The 18,594-nt window shown below is 50.5% G+C and overlaps 1 pseudogene; it reads right to left on the bottom strand.

Annotated features, from left to right (window-relative positions):
• Positions 1–17,714: 17,714 nt before the first annotated feature.
• On the bottom strand, positions 17,715–17,973 carry LOC112811691 (selenoprotein W pseudogene; annotated as a pseudogene).
• Positions 17,974–18,594: the final 621 nt, after the last annotated feature.

Here is an 18,594-nt window from a genome sequence, read left to right as displayed (position 1 = left end):
TGTGGTAGTCCTGTACGGGTACCATTCCCATTCTGCAGATGAGAAAACTGAGGCACGCCGACGTTATGAAATTTGCCAGGGTCAGCAGATAAATGCAGGAGACGGGAATAGAATCCAAGCACCACCCCCGTGTTCTCATCCACGGTAACGTTTCCTTGGTTAGACCTCAAGGTGGCAAGTTAGTCAACTTGAGCACTCACGCGTCATTTTATTTTTGTAAATAAACTTTTACGAGAACATGGTCACCCTTGTTTACACGCTGCCATGGCTGCTTTCTTGCTACAAGGGCAGGTTAGGGCGAGATTCTATGGCCTCAAAGCCTAAACTATTTGCTATCTGGCTTTTGCAGCAGCAGTGAGTCTTGCTCTGGGGAAGGCTGAAATGAGATCATCTGCACACAGACCCTGAACAGAGCCAGGCTCCATAGAGGTCACTCCCTTTCTTCTCCCACCTCTCTCCATCTTCATCCCTGCAAACCACTCTTGGCTGCCATTGCCTGCCCACCACACGGGGCACCAGAGCTCTGTCCCCTCCTCTCCCAGAGACAATTTGTGGGGGGGGGGGTTGCCTGGGCCCCATGTAGGATTCCAAGTCATTAGCAAATCAAAACAAAATTTCCTCCCATCCCCCTTCTTTCCCACACATGACTCCAGCGTGCCAATTATGCTGAGCCCCAGCCTCAGCTCAGCGGAATATGTTTCACTTTAAGAATGAAAGGTATTTCTTAAAAGCATGTGGTTATTCTATTGAAACTAAATCCCCAAATAAATCTCCAACCCTGCAGCCACACACAATGGAGAAAAGTCGCTAAATAAACAGTGACTAATTTGCACAGGATCCAGCCCTGACCCACTTCTGGGTCTTGCCTTTCTAAACAGCCTCTTTATGGTTATCTATTCATTACCGACCCAGTTTTCTTCCCTGTGTTCCAAAGGTTGGATTCTCTTCAGCCTTAAGCAGACACTCAGTTTGTTATTTGAATTATTTAGTTTACATATTTGAGTATTCTGAATTATATTTTATTTACAACTGTGGTCAGTTTACAAATATATGGTGCACTGAGGTTGGCATGTACAGCTGGGCAGGCTGTGCACTGTGCAAATCTAGGAGCCACTGCTCACCCTTCATGTTCTTAGATTTGTATATGGATGAGGATTACTATCAGATGTCAGTCAACTCTCTTAAGGAAGGGGCACCTCTTTTGAGTGGGGTTGTGTTCTGAGTAAACAGCTGTCACTAGCAGTCACCGTCCTCATTGAGCTCACAGTCCAGTAAGAAATCAGACATTGAAGAGGGAATGACAACAGTGACAGTAAAAGGAAAGGGATATGAGGGTGTTCTGGGGAATCTGGTTGGAGGGAGTGGGGTGAGTGGGAACCAGCTAGATGGCAGAGTGGGGCAGGGGAGGAGAGGGTGGGAGAATGTTCCAGGCCAGGGGACATCAAGTGAAAGGCCTGGAAGCAGTAGGCAGCAGCGACTTCTCTCTAAAGGAACGTCCTCGCTGACTCACTCTCTGAACCCCAGTGCAGCTAGTTTTCTGCCTCCTCAAAGGAGCACTGTGTACTTTCCCCTGAACATCCCTGAGAGGAGAAGCTGCATGTCATGCCTTGATGAAAGGAGAGGGAAAACATTCAGTTTGTTCTGTGGTAATGACCTGCGTGGTGGAACAGGGCCAGTTGGTAAGTACAGTCTGTGCTTCAGGCTCAATCACAGGCGCCCATGACCCAGAACACAGTGTCTGGAAGAATGGATGTGGGAAGCGAGTGTGGTCAGCAGGAGCTCAGCCGTGCAACCAGACACAGCCCCGGAGCCCAGCTTCAGCCGGCTGCTGCCGCGCACCAGAGGCAGGGCAGGGGTGCCAATGTTCAGCCCCACCTCACCCCTGCCTCTTCCCAGGGCAGCAGACCTGGTCAGGCTAGCTCTTGAGAGGCTGCCTGTGTTTAGATCTGACCTCCGCCATGCCTGATCTGTGTGACCCCGGGCAAGTTACTAAACCTCTCTGAGCCTCTGTTTTCTCATCTATCAAATGGCACAACAAGAGTGCCCATTTCATACGGTCTTCATTCATTCAACAAGTATTAACAGAGTGCTTCCTGCATGCAAGATCACAGGACCCCTGTTGTCCCCGAATTCTCTTTCGGGTGTCTTGTGAAAATCCAGCATGCAAATCCACACTCGGGATGCAGCACGTAGCCTGGCTCCCCAGAGGCCTTATGATGATCTTCGTGGGCATTTTCTTCTTCTGTCGGTTTGCTGTTCAGACAAAGGCAGGGTGGCAGCAAATCTGAGAGTGGCCAGTGTCAGCAGAAAGGAAGTTCCAGCAAATCATGGCCGTGAGCACAGAGCCCGGCTGTCTGGTGCCAAGTGCCTGTGGGTCCACAGGGAGGGCTGAGAGACGTCAGGGCCTCAACTCCTGTTGGGCGTGGAGACAGCTCACTGGTTGCTTCACCGTCGGGGTGGCAGGATCCTGTATGGGGGTGCTGAGCGCTGTGTGAGACACACACACACACACACACACACACACACACACACACCAGGTAGGCGGACTGAATTTTCCCTTGTCTGGGATGGGTGGTGGGTTTGCAGACGAGAACACAGAAGCCCTCACACTATGGGGAAGGGCTGCAGACCTCTGAAGAGAAGATGCCCCTGAGGAAATGGGAGCCAGGGCTTTGGAGCCCAAAAGGGAGAGGAACCAGTGAGACCTGCCCAGAGGGGAAGGGGGAAGGCCCCCCAGCACCACCCTCTCCCACACGCTCAGCACATGCACCCTGAAAAGACTCCCCCCCCCGGGGCCAGAGGTGCAGCACAGGACCCAGGTAAACACACGACCCAGGCTGGCCGATCGGTGCACCCCATCCCCTCGGCCACCATGGTCATGGAGAGGAGTGGCCCCTGTGGGACCGGGGCCTGGGAGGGCCTGCGGCTGAAGCTGTTGGCGGCCATGTTGCCACCACGAGGGGAAGCCCATTCGAAGCCAACAAATGGACAGAGAACTGGGCGCAGCCTGACTGAGCTGGATTTTCTCTCCCTCATCAGCAGTGGCCTCCAGAAGCATGGTATTGGGGAGAACAATGGGGTGTGTCTGGGGCCAGTGAGGACGGTCAGGACAGTTTTCTGAACCTACCACACATGTCTACAGGACAAAATGGGAGCATGTGTGTCACACATGGGCCCCCTTGGCCCAAAGGCACCAGGCGGAGGCAGCCAGCACACACGGGAGAGGCAAGGAGAGGCTGAGGAGGCCGGTGGTGACTCTCCCGGCAGTGGGGTGCCCACTCTGTAGGTTCAGATCCTAAGTGGGCTGCTTACCAGCTGTGGAACCCTAGGTAATTCACTGCCTTGTGCTGTGTCTCAGTTTACCCAGATATAGGATGGGGATGAAGAGAAGCACCAAGCTTAAGGTTTTGGAAAGAACTACCAGGGTGTTTTCAGGAGGTGCTAAATTCATGCACGTTAGATTCATGCAGTCAGTGTGAGTTGAATATTTCAGAATATAAACACCCACGTTCTCTCCCATACAAATGCATGCACAATTTCTCTCTCTCTCTCTCTCTCTCTCTCTCACACACACACACACACACACACACACACACACACATACACACCCCCTCTTCCTGATCTCTTCAGACACAGCAGAGAACTGGCTGGAGTGGGGGGTGGTAGACATGCCCAGGGGCAGACATGGCCCTGGCCATCACGCTTCCAACAGTGATTGTAGGGTCAAGCTGGGAGCTCCTGAGAGCACCATTTAGCCGATCCAGGTGGCCACCGCGGAGACCACGTTTGCCCAGGAGCTGAAGTCAGGGCCATGCAGGAGCAAAAAATCCTTTAAAAGAGCCCACCTGCAATGCGGGTTAATGGGGTGGCTTTGGTTCCCATGGCGAGAAGAGGAAATTACAAGCTTGAAAGGATTCAGAGGCTGGGGAGGGGCCGTAAGGGGAACTTTATTCTAGAAGACCTGGAGCTAAGCTTCTATGCTGCGGCACTGGGAAGCTCTGGCCAAGGCTGAGCTTTCTCCCACCCCTGCCACCTCCGATTTGGTGCTTTTTCATGTCAAGCGGCTAGGGGTCTCTGAACTTGTCCAGACCCGAGATGCTCTAGATGTTCCGCTGGGCACATCTCATAATTACAAAGCAAGTCAATTGCTCTATTAGCATAAGGTCATGGGGTTTACAGCTTTTTCTCTATTTTCACCATTTTCCTTAGTTTTTTGTGTTACTTTGAAAAAAATCATAGCTAACACTTAAATAGCCCTTACCGTGTGCCAGGCACTCTACAATGACAAATATTAACCCTCACAACATATCTCTGCGGGAACAGGACCGGGGAGGGAGCTGAGGCTCCAAGAGCTTGAACAACTTCTCAGGGCCACACAGCTGGGGAGTGACAGAGATTGGTGGGGGAGTCCATGCCCCGGACCACTGCTCCACGCTGCCTCACAGATAGGTGACAGCCTGTCTTTGGGCTTTGCAAGATTGATCCCTGCTTTCGGCCACCTGCGCACTTGCCTCATCTGAAGACAGAGGGAGAAGACAGCCATCTCCAAGCCAAGGAGAGAGGCCTCAGAAGGAACCAACACTGCTGATGCCTTGATTTGGGATTTCCAGCCTCCAAGCTGTGAGAGGATAAATTTCTGTTGTGTAGAAATTCTGGACCAGCCTGTGGTCCTTTGTTACGGCAGCCCTGGGATGCGATTCCCAGCTGCAGCCCCAGGGGCAACCTTCCTGCCTCACAGCCCTGACGGTAGGTTTGCAGACAGGGTCAACACCAGTAGAGACCCCTTATATTTCCTCCTTTGCCCTCCCCACCACCCTCCCCATGGGAAGAGAGTCCTCTTCTTCAACCCCCAAAAGTGGGTTGACTAAAAAAGTCCTCCCCAAGTGAGGCATTTAATAGGTAACACTATTAAAGTGTCTAAACTGTGTCTAAACACTTCCTTATAGAGAAGAATCAGATTGCAGTCCTGGTCACATCTGTTCTTCCCCGCCTGGGTCTCCAATTCCCCATGCAGTAGGCCCTGGGCCCCAGCTCCTCACAGGCGTGAGTCAGTCTCTGACCTCACAGCCTGGCCATCCCCAGCTGGTGTCTCTGCTGGTGTCTGGGGGCTCTGCAATGGGGAGGGATCTCAGGAATCGGAGCCTACAGTGAGCTCAGGAGGGCGTGGGGGGAAAGTGCTTGTCTGGGATTCTTTCTTTCCTTTCATTTTGTTCAACTTTTTATGGAAGCTTAAAATGCATATGGAAAAGTGTACATTCTAAGTGTTCAGCTCAGTGAATTGTCTCAAGCCCAGACCCAGATGAATAGAACCCAATCCAAATAGAGAGGGCTAGCAGTACCTGAGAGGTTCCCCCTTCATGCCCTTTTCTAGCCACAACCCCCAAAGGGAGACCCTGGCAGTACTACCCTCAGATCCAGGCTGGGGTCCCATGCCGTGGGGGGGCCTCACACTTTGGAAAACTTCTCTTCAAATTCTTTAGTCCCCCTCTGGTGGCTGAGGCAGCCAGGGCAAACAGTACTTTCTGGACAAAGACCAGGGTCTGCAGGGGCCTGGGTCTCTATTTCTCCTCTGGTGTTCTCTCTGGCCCCCTGCCCTACACATAGGACCACGCAGATGCCCCCATGGGGCTCTGGGACTCACACTTATATTTGTCCTGGGGCCCGACAGCATGCCCTGGTTCTGGGAGGGGAGCCTGGTGTGCCAAACACTCCTGCTGGCAAAATGTATTTCTGCTGTGAGATTGTGCAAGATCGGGCCACTAGAATGGTGCTGACATGCTGATTTGGAACGACTTGCTCACTCTGGACAAGGGACGAGCTCGGGCCTCTGAGCTCCCATGGGGCCACTGCCACCCTTGGGCTGGAGCTGGGCATCACCTTTTGCCCATCTGCCTTCTGGCTGCAGTAACGCCTCTGGTCTGCAGCACCGAGGACAGCAGGGCTGGTGGCAAGTGTCCCCAACCCTGTGTCCTTCAGCCCCCGGCACCCAGGCCAGTGACCCGTCCTCCTCCGCAGGACTCCACCTGTCAGGCAGTCTGGCTTCCAAGGGCTTCTGAGACTGTTGCTCCATGGGCTCTGGCGGCACTGCATTGATGCATCAGGGAACGGCAGAGATGAGAAGCTCTATACTATTTCAGTAACAACAGGTCCCAGAGAACCACAGCCCTGTGGATCCTAATAGCACTGTTACCTTCTCCTCCTGGTGGGAGAAATGAAATTAGCCAGGAAAGGCACGTCTGATGACAAAGAACACAAAGCCAGGATTTCTGGATCTAAACAGGAGAGATGGTGTCTGGACACTAGCAGGAAACGGCGCCAGACATAAAGAAACGGACCATACGATACACAAATACATAAATGACTCACTCTCTGTCCATTGTTCTAAATCTTCAGTAAATCACCATGCCTCGTGTGGACCCATGAGCTTTGTAAAATATTTTTAGTAAAATTGTGTGTCTAGACAAGGGTCCTGCAGAAAAAATACTTGCCCTGAGCCTCGCAGACGACAAGGATGGCGTGACACCCACGGGTAGAGTTGCCCGATTGTGGAGGTTCGGTTGCAGGAAATCCTGCCCATTGCCTTAAGGAGTTCCGCCAACTTACACTCCTACCAGCTGCATCCCAGAGTTCCTGTTGCTCCCCAACCCCGCCAGCACCTGGTGCTTCCTTTTCACCTGTTCATCATGGTGCTGGGAATAGTGGGATCTTATTACAGTCTTAATTTGCTCTTCCCTGGTCATTAATGAAATGGAGCACCTTGTCACATTTTCCTTGGCCATTCTGGGGGCCTCTTTCCTGGTATTGATTTGTAAGGGTTCTTCATCTTATTCTGGATGTGAGTCCTTGGTCGGATAAATGTATTACAGATATCCTCCCCCGTCCTGTGGCTTTTAGCTGGGACTTGACATTTTCGAGGGTTCTGGGGCTGCCTGTTTAAGAATGGGAGCACATTTGGACCTGTTTAAGAATGGGAGCTCTCACCACTGCCAAGGGGCCCCGGGAGCAGGCGTGGAAGAGAGAGAGAACAGGAGTGAGGGGAGGAGAGCTGGGGAGATGGCCACTGCTCCTGGTGTTGGAGGCAGCCTCCGTGAGGCTCAGCACCCAGCCCCTGAGGTCCAGCAGAGCGGGGTCAAGTCCTCGCTGCTCCGGCTTTCAGCCACGGGGCCCTGGGTGGATGTCTTGATCTCAGCTGCTGGTTCTTCAACATCCGAGTCACCTGGAGGGCTCCATGGAACATCGGGCCCCACCCCAAATGAGAATTTACATTTCTATCAAAGGATGCTGATGCCCCCCAGTCCGGACACCCCACCTTCAGCACCGCTGCTGTAAGCCTGGTGCCCTATACACCACTGTCTCAGAGCCAGGAGGGGGAATAAACGCCAAAGCATTGGTGCACCTGCTTACCTCCCAGTTTGACCCAGTGGGAGGTGTGTGCAGGGCCCAGCTCCACTGTAGGGCCCAGCTCTGCTAGCTGTCTGGGTCTCACTGCTCCCACAGACCCCACTGAGACCCCACTGTAACCCAGCGGGCCCTGCAGTCAGCCAGATCCTGGCATCTCCCTCACTCGTGGGCGACCTGGGACAAGCGGCTTAACTTCTATGCCCTCCTTGTCTGTAAAACAGCCATCAAGACAGGAGTCTCGGGGAGGCATGAGGGAGGTGATAACATACACAGTGCTCAGCGTGCAATTGGCCCTAAGGAAGCCCTTCATTAGTGGTGGGTAGTCATTCTTCTTATTATTAATAATATAATAATAATTCACTCTTAGTATTAATTCTTGAGTTCCGGCTCTGCGGAAAAAGAAGAAAAATAGCAAAATGGAATAGTCAGATGGTGATCTTTCTCTAGAAAACAGCAATGCCTGGTGGAATAGAAAGGAGAACCCCATATTCAAAGCTACCCCAACCACCTGCTGCCCCCTCCAGGGTGCATGTGCACGCACATACAGACAGACATATATGGACACACAGCCATGCACTTGCACACACACACACCCACACACCTGCTGCCTCCAGGTACATCTGAGACCTTTTGCTAGTTGCCCTATAAATGGTCTGATTCCCTTTCTCATTATAAGACAAATACAACGTGGGGTTGCCTCAACAGACCTACAGGGTAAGGCCTGTGTGACATGGCTGTCCCCTTAGCTGTGGCAGGCAACCACACACACACACACACTCCTGCTGACCACCCCTGCTCAGCCTCCAGCTTCGCCCTCTGCCCCTGCCCCAGCCCACACACTCCCCACCAGTCCAGGCTTCATCTAAGATGTAAGAACTTGTGGAAAGAGGGTTGAAGGTGTCAGAAGGGACAAGAACAGAGAAAAGGGGCTCCCACTGGGCCCCCAGTGCACTTCATCCATTGTCTTACTCAATGCCAAAGGTAAGGAGGGAAGGCAGGAAAGGGGGCAGTTTCTGGAGCCTATTGTCTGGGTAGGACACTCACTTGCTGTGTGACCATGGGCAAGCTACTTAACCTGTGTCTCGATTTTTTACTCTGTAAAGTGAGGATGATAATTATACCTCCCCAGAGGATTGCTAGGAAGAGTTAGTGAGTTAAGGTTACTAAAGTGCTTGACAGAGCGTCTGGCACACAGTAGGTCCATGATAGCCTTTGGTGGTCATTATTATCCCCATGATAACTCCTACAGAAGAGACAGCGCCCTGCGTTCCTGAGGAGCTAGGCTCAGAGTTCCACATCCAGTGAAAGTGGCAGATGGGGGTTGGGGCCAAGCTCCCTTACAACCCACCAGGAGCTTTTCCCGCTTCCCAGAGGCAGCCCCCCTTCTCCCCAAACCGGCAGCTCCCCAGCCTGTCCCATCTCAGTCAACTCCATCCTTCCAGATGCCCAGGCCCAAAACCTTAGTGTCACCCTGCCTTAGCTCTCTCTCACAGCCTCAGCCAACCCAGCGGCAAGCCCCATGGGTGCCACCTTCAAATGCACATAGGGTCTGCTAGCTCCCCACCTCCCACTGCCGTGCTGGCCCCAGCTGGTCCTCCCCACTGGTCTCCCCTCAGCTCCTCTCCAGGAACAACAGCCAGACGGATCCAGTTGAATCTAAATCAGAGCATGCCCCTGCTCCGCTTCAAACCCTCTGAGGGCTCTCATCTTGCTCAGATCACGGCCAGAGTCCTTATGGTGGCCCCAATTTCCTGCATGCTCCGGCACCCGGCCACTCTCTCACCTGAACTTCTTCCGCCCACTCCCCCTGCTCCAGCCCCACTGGATTCCTGATGTCCCTCCAACACTGCCCTGCTCCACCTCTTCCACTGGGAATGCTCTCCCCCACAGATTCACATGGCTCACACCTACCCTTACTTCAGGTCTTTGCTCATAGGCCACCTCCTCAGAGAAACCTTCACTGACCACTCTGCTTAAAATTGCAAACCACCCCCCAACCAGCCCCACCTCCTACTTACTTTGTCACTCTCAGAAATTATTATTATTTCCAATTTACTAATTTATCTTACTCTATTTTCTTTTTTTCTCCACTGGAATCTAGGCTCCACGAAGGCAGGAATACTGGCCTGCTACATCCCCAGTGCTTAAAACCGTGCTTGGAACATAGCAGGTGCTCAGTGAATGTTTGTTGAATGAGCAAATGACCCAACAGAGCTTGGAGGGAGAGAAGCCGCGTTCAGCTCCGTCCCCTTCTCTTCTCACCGCTGGCCGGTTTCCCTACGTTCCCACAGCAGGAGCTCAGTAAGTGGGCACATGATCTAGGTCTTCCTGCCTTTGAATTTGTGGCTGGTTAGATTTTTAGAACATCTTTTCTGAGCCATTTACATTTAGATTTTCATGGAGCAACTGTCGACTGGTAGAGAGAGAACCATGGTCCCCAAGCAGAACAGTGGTCGGGCCACTGCTGGGGCTGGGGAAAGGTTGTTCACGTCCAAGATAAGTCACTGATGGAAGGGAGACAGCCAGGAGAGAGAACAGAAAGAGAAGATAAATGCCTTTGTTACTTATTTTTCAGTGCACCTGCACTAGAACAAGAATAATGGAAATCAAAATAGAAGGGGGGAAAATCACCCACATCCTTCACAAATCATGCCATGACGTATTTATTTGTGATGAGAGGCTCTGGGCAGAAGACATGCGCAGTGGTTGCTGGGCCATAGAGCAGGGAACCAGGTTCCAGGGCTGCCCCTGGAGTTCCCAGCCTCGCTGTCAATGTGCCAGATGAGCCAGAGCAGAAGCAGGGCCAGCTTCCGCTGAGGTCCCATCTGGAAAATGGGACGGAACAACCAGAGCCCGCAAAACACATTCAGGATGAGAGGGATGCTGGGGTGGGTGAGAGGGAGGCCAGGCAGGCAGGAACGGGAGCTCAGGGCTTTGGCACTTGGACGGTCAGGAGTCCATCTCAGCTCTAGCCTCCAGGCTCTGCGCTCCAGGCTCGGCCCTCCATGCTCCAGGCTAGGTGATCTTGAACAACTTCACCTCCCTGAGCCTCGGTTTCAGATTTTGCAAAATGGGATATATATATCTCACAAGGTTGTTGAGGAGATGAAATAATGCAATATGTATTTAGTTAGATATAATAGTAACTATACACATCTATATACAATCTATATAAAATTTAGCACACATAGAAATCATTTCCCAGATGCAGTAAGTCTTCCTTCAGCATATAGCTACTGTTACTACTACTACCACTATTATTCTACTAAAGGGAATAGCAGAGTGAAGAAATGAAAGAAATCAGAATAAAAATACCCTTCTCATGAGCTCACCAAGGTTTTGAACCCAGTAGATGGAGAAGAAACCTCCTTTAGAACATATCATTCATAAACACAAGAAAATGGTTGTTTTCCAGCCAAGAAAAAAAAAGCATGATAACGTATCACACATGCACACGTATCTTCTTTCATCGAAATCAAGCTGAGGCAATTACCAAGCCTCAGAGTGCTGCCCCGGGTCATGTCCCCTCTACAGGCATTCGCAAGCATGACTCCCACTTCAGAGTCTAAAATCCCACCAAGTGGGGAACTGACAGCTCAGAAAATTGCAAGAACCCTGTGATGTCAGGAAACACACAGCCTGGGCAGTAAACAAGCTCCTGAATTCCATCTGCTTCCTGTTTCCTTAGCAGGTGCCATCCTGGAAGAAGGGGCCTGGCTGGAGGGAGCACAGCCATGTGACGGGATGCAGGAGGTGTGGAATGGGCTGCTCGGGCTCTGTAGTCCAAAGCCGGCTCACCTCCTGGGTGTGTGTGAGACTGAGCCAGTCCTTTGGTATTTCCAAGCCTCAGTTTCTCCACCCATAGATGGGGTTCCTGAGTCTCTACTTCCTGGGAGATGGTGTGAGCCATCAAATAACATGATGCCTGGTGCCTCAGATGCTCTCATAGGGGATGCTGTGGGTGGCCCTCCAAGCCCACTGGCAAGTGCCCTTCCTGCCAAAGCCAATGCCTTCTTACAAACAAGACTCTGTAGGTTCTTCCCCAGAGCCTTTACTCATTGCCTGGACACTTGCAGCTCTCACAGGGATGACAGTCAAGAGTTGGCAGAGCGGAACCTGGGTGGCTCAGTCGGTTAAGCACCTGACTCTTGACTTTAGCTCAGGTCATGATCTCAGGGATCCTGGGATCAGAGCCCCACGTTGGGCTCTGGGCTCAACATGGAGTCTGCTTAAGGATTCTCTCTCTCCTTCCCTCCCCCTGCTCTCTCTTTCAAATAAATAAATAAATCTTAAAAAAAAGAGTTGGCAGAGAAATCCCTGGTTTCTTCGCCCCTTGCCCAGCAACTCTGCTCTAGGAAGGCTCCCAGAGGTCCCCAGAAGTGAGCCCGTTTGCCCATAGTGGTCACTTGCTCGTTAACACCTGTTGCGTTGGCTTCCTTCCCTTACCCTTTCCAACTTTGCTTCTCCCAGTCAGTGTTCCCTGGGCCTGCCTCTGGGGAAACTCAGCCTTAGACAGGGCTCAATAAATGTCAGCTATTAAAATAGTAAGAAGGGGGCACCTGACTGGCTTAGTTGATGGAGCATGCGACTCTTGGTCTTGGAGTTCTAAGTTTGAGCCCCACATTGGGTGTAGAGATTACTTAAAAATAAAGTCTTAAAAAAATAGTTAGAAGAAGAAGGGCCAATAATATGGCAGCATCTTGAGTCTGAGGTCCCGGCGGAACATCTAGTTAGCATCCCATCTAAGGCTCAAGAGAAATGACTGGAGAAGGCCACTGGGGATCGCCCACAGAGAAGAGATGGGGGGTTTTGTTATTGTTTGGTTTTGATTTTCCAAAGATTTATAGAAACAGAAATAAGTTGGTCAGACCCTGGTTGCGGGTAGAAACAAAACTTGTTTTAGATTGAACCAAAGCACATCCCCAAAGATATTGTATTGCAGGAGATCTTTATAACAAGATCTGTAGTGAACTTTTCCTCCTCTTTTGGAGAGAACTACCACCTAGTTCTGTTCCAAATCTGTCTTGTGCTCCCGGGAAGCTGCAGGAAGGCGCTTGAAAGCTGATTCTTTTAAAATATGGCTTTCTGGGGGCGCCTGGGTGGCTCAGTCATTAAACGTTTGCCTTCGGCTCAGGTCATGATCCTAGGGTCCCGGGACAGAGCCCCACATTGGGCTCCCCACTTAGCGGGAAGCCTGCTTCTCCCTCTCCCACTCCCCCTGCTTGTGTTCCCTCTCTTGCTGTGTCTCTGTCAAAGAAATAAATAAAATCTTTAAAAAAATATATGTATGGCTTTCTGTTTTGTTCTTACTGATACAATCTTGATTGTACTGAGCATGAACAATTTCGCCTTGAGGTCACTGAGATTTCAACAAGTCCCAAGGATGACCCCTCCACTTTTGGTTGCAAGTTCTCACTGCGAGGGTTATTTCTTATGCACTTACTCATCACATATTTATTTGCGGCCATGGAGGGGATAGACACGGTACTGGTGGTTTTGGGGGTGGGTGTCAGCAAGAGAAAGATTGCAGAAGTTGGTTTTGCTCAAATTTACAAGGGAATGTGGAGGAAGAAAAGAAAGTAGCTGGACAGACAGCTGGGAGCACAGACCTTTGTAGGACAAGTGGGGAAGTGGAAGGGACGCAGGCAGGACCACCAGTAAATTTAGAGGAAGAAGAACATCAAAGAGGTGTGGTCAGGGTGGGGAGATTTTTCACTATCAAATTGGGAAAAAAAATAATGGTAATACACAGTGTTGTTGAAGACATGGAAAACAAGCACAAGATTCGACAATATGGCAAATGGGAAAACAAGTCATAGAACTATATGCTAAGAATGATCTTGATATTTTTTTCTGGTTGTTAATAGCTATTGATTAAAATATACAAGAATTGGGGCACCTGGCTGGCTCCATCGGTATAGCATGCAACTCTTGATCTCGGGGTTGTGAGTTCAAGCTGGATGTAGAGATTATTTAAAAACAAAAATCTTTAAAAAAAAAATAAATAGGGGCGCCTGGGTGGCCCAGTCAGTTAAGCATCCAACACTTGATTTCAGTTCAGGTCATGATCAGGGTCGTGATATCGAGCCCTTCATCGGGCTCCACGCTGGGTGTGGATTCTCTCCACCCCCTTTCCCTCTTACCCCCCTGCAACATGTGCCAGAAATAATAAATAAATAAATAAAATATATGAGAACTGTAACACAGTATCAATAGGGGTTCCTCTTGGTGATGGATAGTGAGGGTGTCTGTGGTGGGACATCAGCTCCATATGGTCCATCAGGACCTTTGGGTGATGTCCGTTTTGATGATGCCAGCACCACTCAACCCCCATCTAACATGCCTCCCCTTCTTCCAATATTGGAATTGCCCCCTCCTCAAAACCCGACTATATTCCAAAGGCTCCCTTGCAGCTCAGTCACCTCAGTGAGCTTACAGCTTTTAAATACTCCTACAGACTGAATTGTGCCCTTCCAAAATTCATACGTAGAAGCCCTCAAGCCCTCGCCCTCAGTGTGATGGGATTTGAAGGTGGCACTTTGGGAGGTGATTAGATGAGGTCATGAGGGTGGGGCCCCCAGGAAGGGGTTAGTGCCCTTAGAAAAGGAGACACAAGACAGCTTGCTTCCCCACCCTCTCCTCTCCCCGCCACGTGAGGACACTGCAGGAAGGCAGCCGTCCGAAAGCCAGGAAGAGTCCTCACCAGGAACTGGATCAGCCAGGACCTTGCTCTCAGACTTCTCAGCCTCCAGAAGTATGAGGAACATGTGTCTGTTGTTTAAGCCACCCAGTCTGTGGTACTTAGTTAGAGCAGCCTGGACTAGTACAAATACCATTTCCATCTTTTATGTGGCAAGCCAGACTTCTGAAGTCTGATTCCCTTCCACGTTTGTTTGTTTGTTTGTTTGTTTTTAAGATTTTATTTATTTATTTTTGAGAGAGAGAAGGAGAGGGAGAGAGAGCGTGCACATGAGTGAGGGGAGGAGCAGAGGATGAAGCAGGCTCCCTACTGAGCAGGGAGCCAGATGTGGGACTTGATCCCAGGACCCTGGAATCATGACCTGAGCTGAAGGCAGATGCTTAACCGACTGAGCCACCCAGGCGCCCTCCCTTCCACATCTTAAAGGTAAACTTCTTTTCTTTTCTAAACACTCTGAGCTCCATGGGGCTTGGCTGCTTTGACTACTTCTGTCTGATGACCATAGCTCCATTTCTGGGGAGTTCCAGTGTCTTGGAATCCAGTGACCCGGGAGGGCTCAGGACCCCAGTGCTGCTGGTGTGGACGGTGGCAGCTGCATCCTGATTCAGCAGCTGGGTCAGGGTGGTGGTTGTGCCAATCTGGAACCGGCCGCTGGAAGAACAGCGTCGCCCGCCCCCCCCCGCCCCTGCCACCAACTCCACAAGAAGCTTCCTGACTATGAAAGTGACATCCTCCCCGTTGGTGGCTCAGCTCTGCTGTGTGACTGTAGAAATCAATGTTGAAACCTCAAACTGGGTCTTCAGCCCCCGATGATTCAACAGACCATTGAAGACCTTGAGAAAAGTCCCCTCTTTGCTCTGAAACTAGCCTGGGTGTCCTCGCCTCCTTACACCGGGCAGAGGAGCTGGGCATGTCCCTTCTTCATCCTGCCTATTTTTATAGCACAAACTCCAAACCCAGCTTCCCTTGGGACCTTCCCTTCGATTCTCAAAACGTCTCAGCAGTGACTATTCTCCTTGTGCTGTGGCCATAATTAACCCTAAGGCAAGGTGATTCCTCTGCCTGACCAGGACAGCTTGTTACAAAGATCTGATTTGAAAAATCTAGGGGCGCCTGGGTTGCTCAATTGGCTAAGTGGCCGTCTTCGGCTCAGGTCATGATCAGGGTCCTGGGATCAAGCCCCAAGTAGGGCTCCTTGCTCAGGGGGAGCCTGCTTCCCCCTCTCCCCCTTGTTGTGCTCTCTCTCTCTCTCTCTCTCACTCTCTCTATGTGTCAAATAAATAAATAAAATCCTCATAAAAAAGACTAGATCACCATTTCTGGATGTTTCTGATATTTACTACCACGTGTTACTGATATCATAAAAGAAGTTTCAGAAATAAAGATGTCATACGGGAAGGTGAAAGAAGAGGCAGCATGGGAAGTTATGCTGGACACAAGAACCCAGCGTAGCAATTAGTTCCCTGAAAGGAGACAACTAGATTTTACCATCGGGTCCTGGTGAGTCCCCTGGGCACGTGGCTGCCATAGTCACTGGCTACACATGGCTACGGCACACTTGAAATATGGTTATGGAGATGGGCTAGAAGTGTAACATACACATCAGATCTCAAAGAGCTGGTACAAAAAAAAAGAATGGGAAATATCCCACTAATAATTTTTTTTATTGATTACATGTTATAGGTTAAAATGATACTAGTTTGGATATACCAAGTTAAATGAAATATATTATTAAAATTAATTTTACTTGTCTCTTTTTGCTTTTTGAAGGTGGCTGCTAGGACATGTTCAAGTCCATGCATAGCTGGCATTCTAGTTCAATCCCAGGGACGGCCCTGCCCTAGAGCCTCTCGGGGATGGGGAGAGGCAAGAGCCTCAGTTTTGGGGTCAAGAAATGAGTACGTTAAGTGGAGACCTAGGCAGGGGGTGGGGAGGGAAGGTAGTTGTTTCAGAAAATGCAGTAAAGAGAGAACAAGGAAAATGGCTTGGGGAGAGGAAGGGAGAAGAGGAGTTGTATTTGAAGATAGGAAACCCAAGGATGCTGGCTAAAGATAAAGACACAGGAGGGAGAAGGCAGATTTGCCAGAGAGAAGAATATATTGAGCCAATCCCAGAGTAGGGATGGAAGACGGGAGCAGACACTGAGGAAGAACATTTACGGGCATTGTTCCCTTAACTGAAAAGACAGGCTAAAACAGTAGAGTACACATTTGAGACAATGTGTTATGTGTAACATGCACACAGACAAAAGACTGGGAGTGATCCCCAGGAACGTTCATGCTCTCTGGGAGTAGAATTACCATTTTCCCCCACGTGGGTTTTTCTGTGCTTTCCCAGTCTCCTTCAACATATAGGTATTGATCTTGTAATTAAAAAAGCAAATAAAAAATTCTTTTCAAGACTCCAGGAGGCCCAGGAAGCTTCTGGATTGGAGAAGGACACACACAAGGCAGTTGTTCAGAGTCTCCTGAGATTCACCCCAGGCCCCACCCCTGGCTTAAGAATGGGAATCTTGAGGAGGGGTTTCCCCCAACGGTTTTGAAGGGAGCCCAGCTGCACAGCCCATAAAGTGACCTGGAGGCACGGGAGGCTTTGCAGTACAGATGTGGATGCTGGGTCCAGGCTGAGAGGCTATCAGTGACTTAGATTGAGGGCCCTTCCGGGGAGGCTGGCTCAGCACCCATTCTCAGGCAGCGGCAAAGAAACCTGGGAGGGCTGCTAGGGACAGATCCGCAACTGGGAGCCTCCCAGCCAGACTTGAGGCTGAGGCACAGGGTCGGCACCACCCTGGCAGGGTCCTGGAACTGACTTGCATTAAATTTCTCAAGCCCTCGGATCTTTAATCCCCTGCATCTTGGCCAGGGCTGATTTGGCTCACCCTAGTCCACTTTGAGGTTAGGATAAAATAAGCTCATGCCTACCTCAGGGAGTGCTAACTATGTGCGCAGCAGTGGGGAAGCACTGGACGTGCCTCATCCCACTGAAGCTTCACAACAACCCTGCAGGTGCTGATATCTGCTACCATCCCATTTTACAGATGAGGAAACTGTCTCAGAGAGCTTAAGCCATCTGCCCGAGGAAATGAAGGTCTGAGCATGATAACCAAGTGGCAAAGGCAGAACTCTAACCAAGGTCTGTTCACTGCACAGCCCATCCTGTGCTTGCTTTTTAAAAAAAAAAAAAAACAAACTCATCCAATGTTTATTGAATAGTGAGCTGTTGCCAACACTGCTGAAATCTGCTACTCACTCACCCAGATCCCTCTCTTGGCTACCCCCTGAGAAGGAAACCAGAAGCAGGACCACCCCAAATGCCAGGATAGCCAGAGGGAGGGGGGATATGAGGAGATGGGAAAAGCAGGGAGAGGAAGGAGCAAGACAGGGTGCAGAGCTACACTTACAGGGACATACACACACAGAGACACCTACACACAGAGACACGCACACAGACATACACGCACACGCAAGGACCAGGGGTGTCAGTCTCTGCCCTCACCCAGTGGCCACAGGAACATCAATGAAAGACCAGGCATCCACAAGACATTTCAATCCTTCCTGTCTTGAAGCATCTGCTGTGAGAGGCTGGGCCAAGGTCACTGGACTCTCAGGGCACATTAGCCCTGAGCCAAGGCAGTTTGGATGGGGGCCACCAGCCTCAGAAACTTGCTCTCCATGTCCATGTAGCCAACACCTCTCTTCTCGGAATGAACCAACTTCCCCGCTCCATTACTTCAAAGAAGCCGGTGGCCTTTGGAATCCCCTCAGCGTAGATTCCAGACAACTGGGAAACTCATCTTCTAACTTCTTGAACTGAAGATACTTGGACTTGTAGCCTCAAACACCACAATAAACGGCCTGGTTGGCAAGGGCCATGGCTAGGGACTACAGCATGGGCAGTGGCGCAAATGGGCAACCCACCTACAGCATGGACTGATGAGCTGTCTGTCCTGGGCTTTCTTAAATTCCTTAGCCCTTGGCGTGTGTATCTGAGCATCATGGATGCACAGTTTGGACCTGAGGGAAGAGCAGAATGCTGTATCTCTCTCCCTGACCTGTCAGAAAGGTGGAGAGTATCCAGGAGGGCCTCCTGAGGAGAGACACTGGGGGGCAGGGGTGGCTTTCAGGCTTTCTGACCCCTGGGAGGAGGCCCAGAAGGTACTGTGTTCAATACAGCATCATTTTCAACTTGTCAGAACTTGCCAAATGAATTACAAAATAAAGCCCCAAATGACAGAATAATGAGCAATTCATTTGAAATGTAAAATAAATAGGTAAACCTCTGATGAGAAGCAAGATAAATGGCATTCGGATGACATTTGGTGATTAAATTAAATAGTAATGAACTTGTGAATAATGTGCCTAGAGATGGCTGGGGAGGGCGATTTTTTTTTTCTGAAACCGAGGACTTAATGCTCCAACTGTTCTCCATTCTCATGGCTGAGAGTCTAGCTGGGGGGTCACGGGCTCTGGGAGTTGGACGGGGGGCAACTGGCC

This window comes from Callorhinus ursinus, unplaced genomic scaffold (assembly GCF_003265705.2).
Source record: "Callorhinus ursinus isolate GAN/ISIS: 27379988/994484 unplaced genomic scaffold, GSC_fseal_2.0 scaffold18, whole genome shotgun sequence".
In the NCBI taxonomy this organism is placed as follows: domain Eukaryota; kingdom Metazoa; phylum Chordata; class Mammalia; order Carnivora; family Otariidae; genus Callorhinus; species Callorhinus ursinus.
The sequence above is the reverse complement of the archived record's forward strand: the minus strand, read 5'-3'. Positions and strand labels throughout refer to the sequence as shown.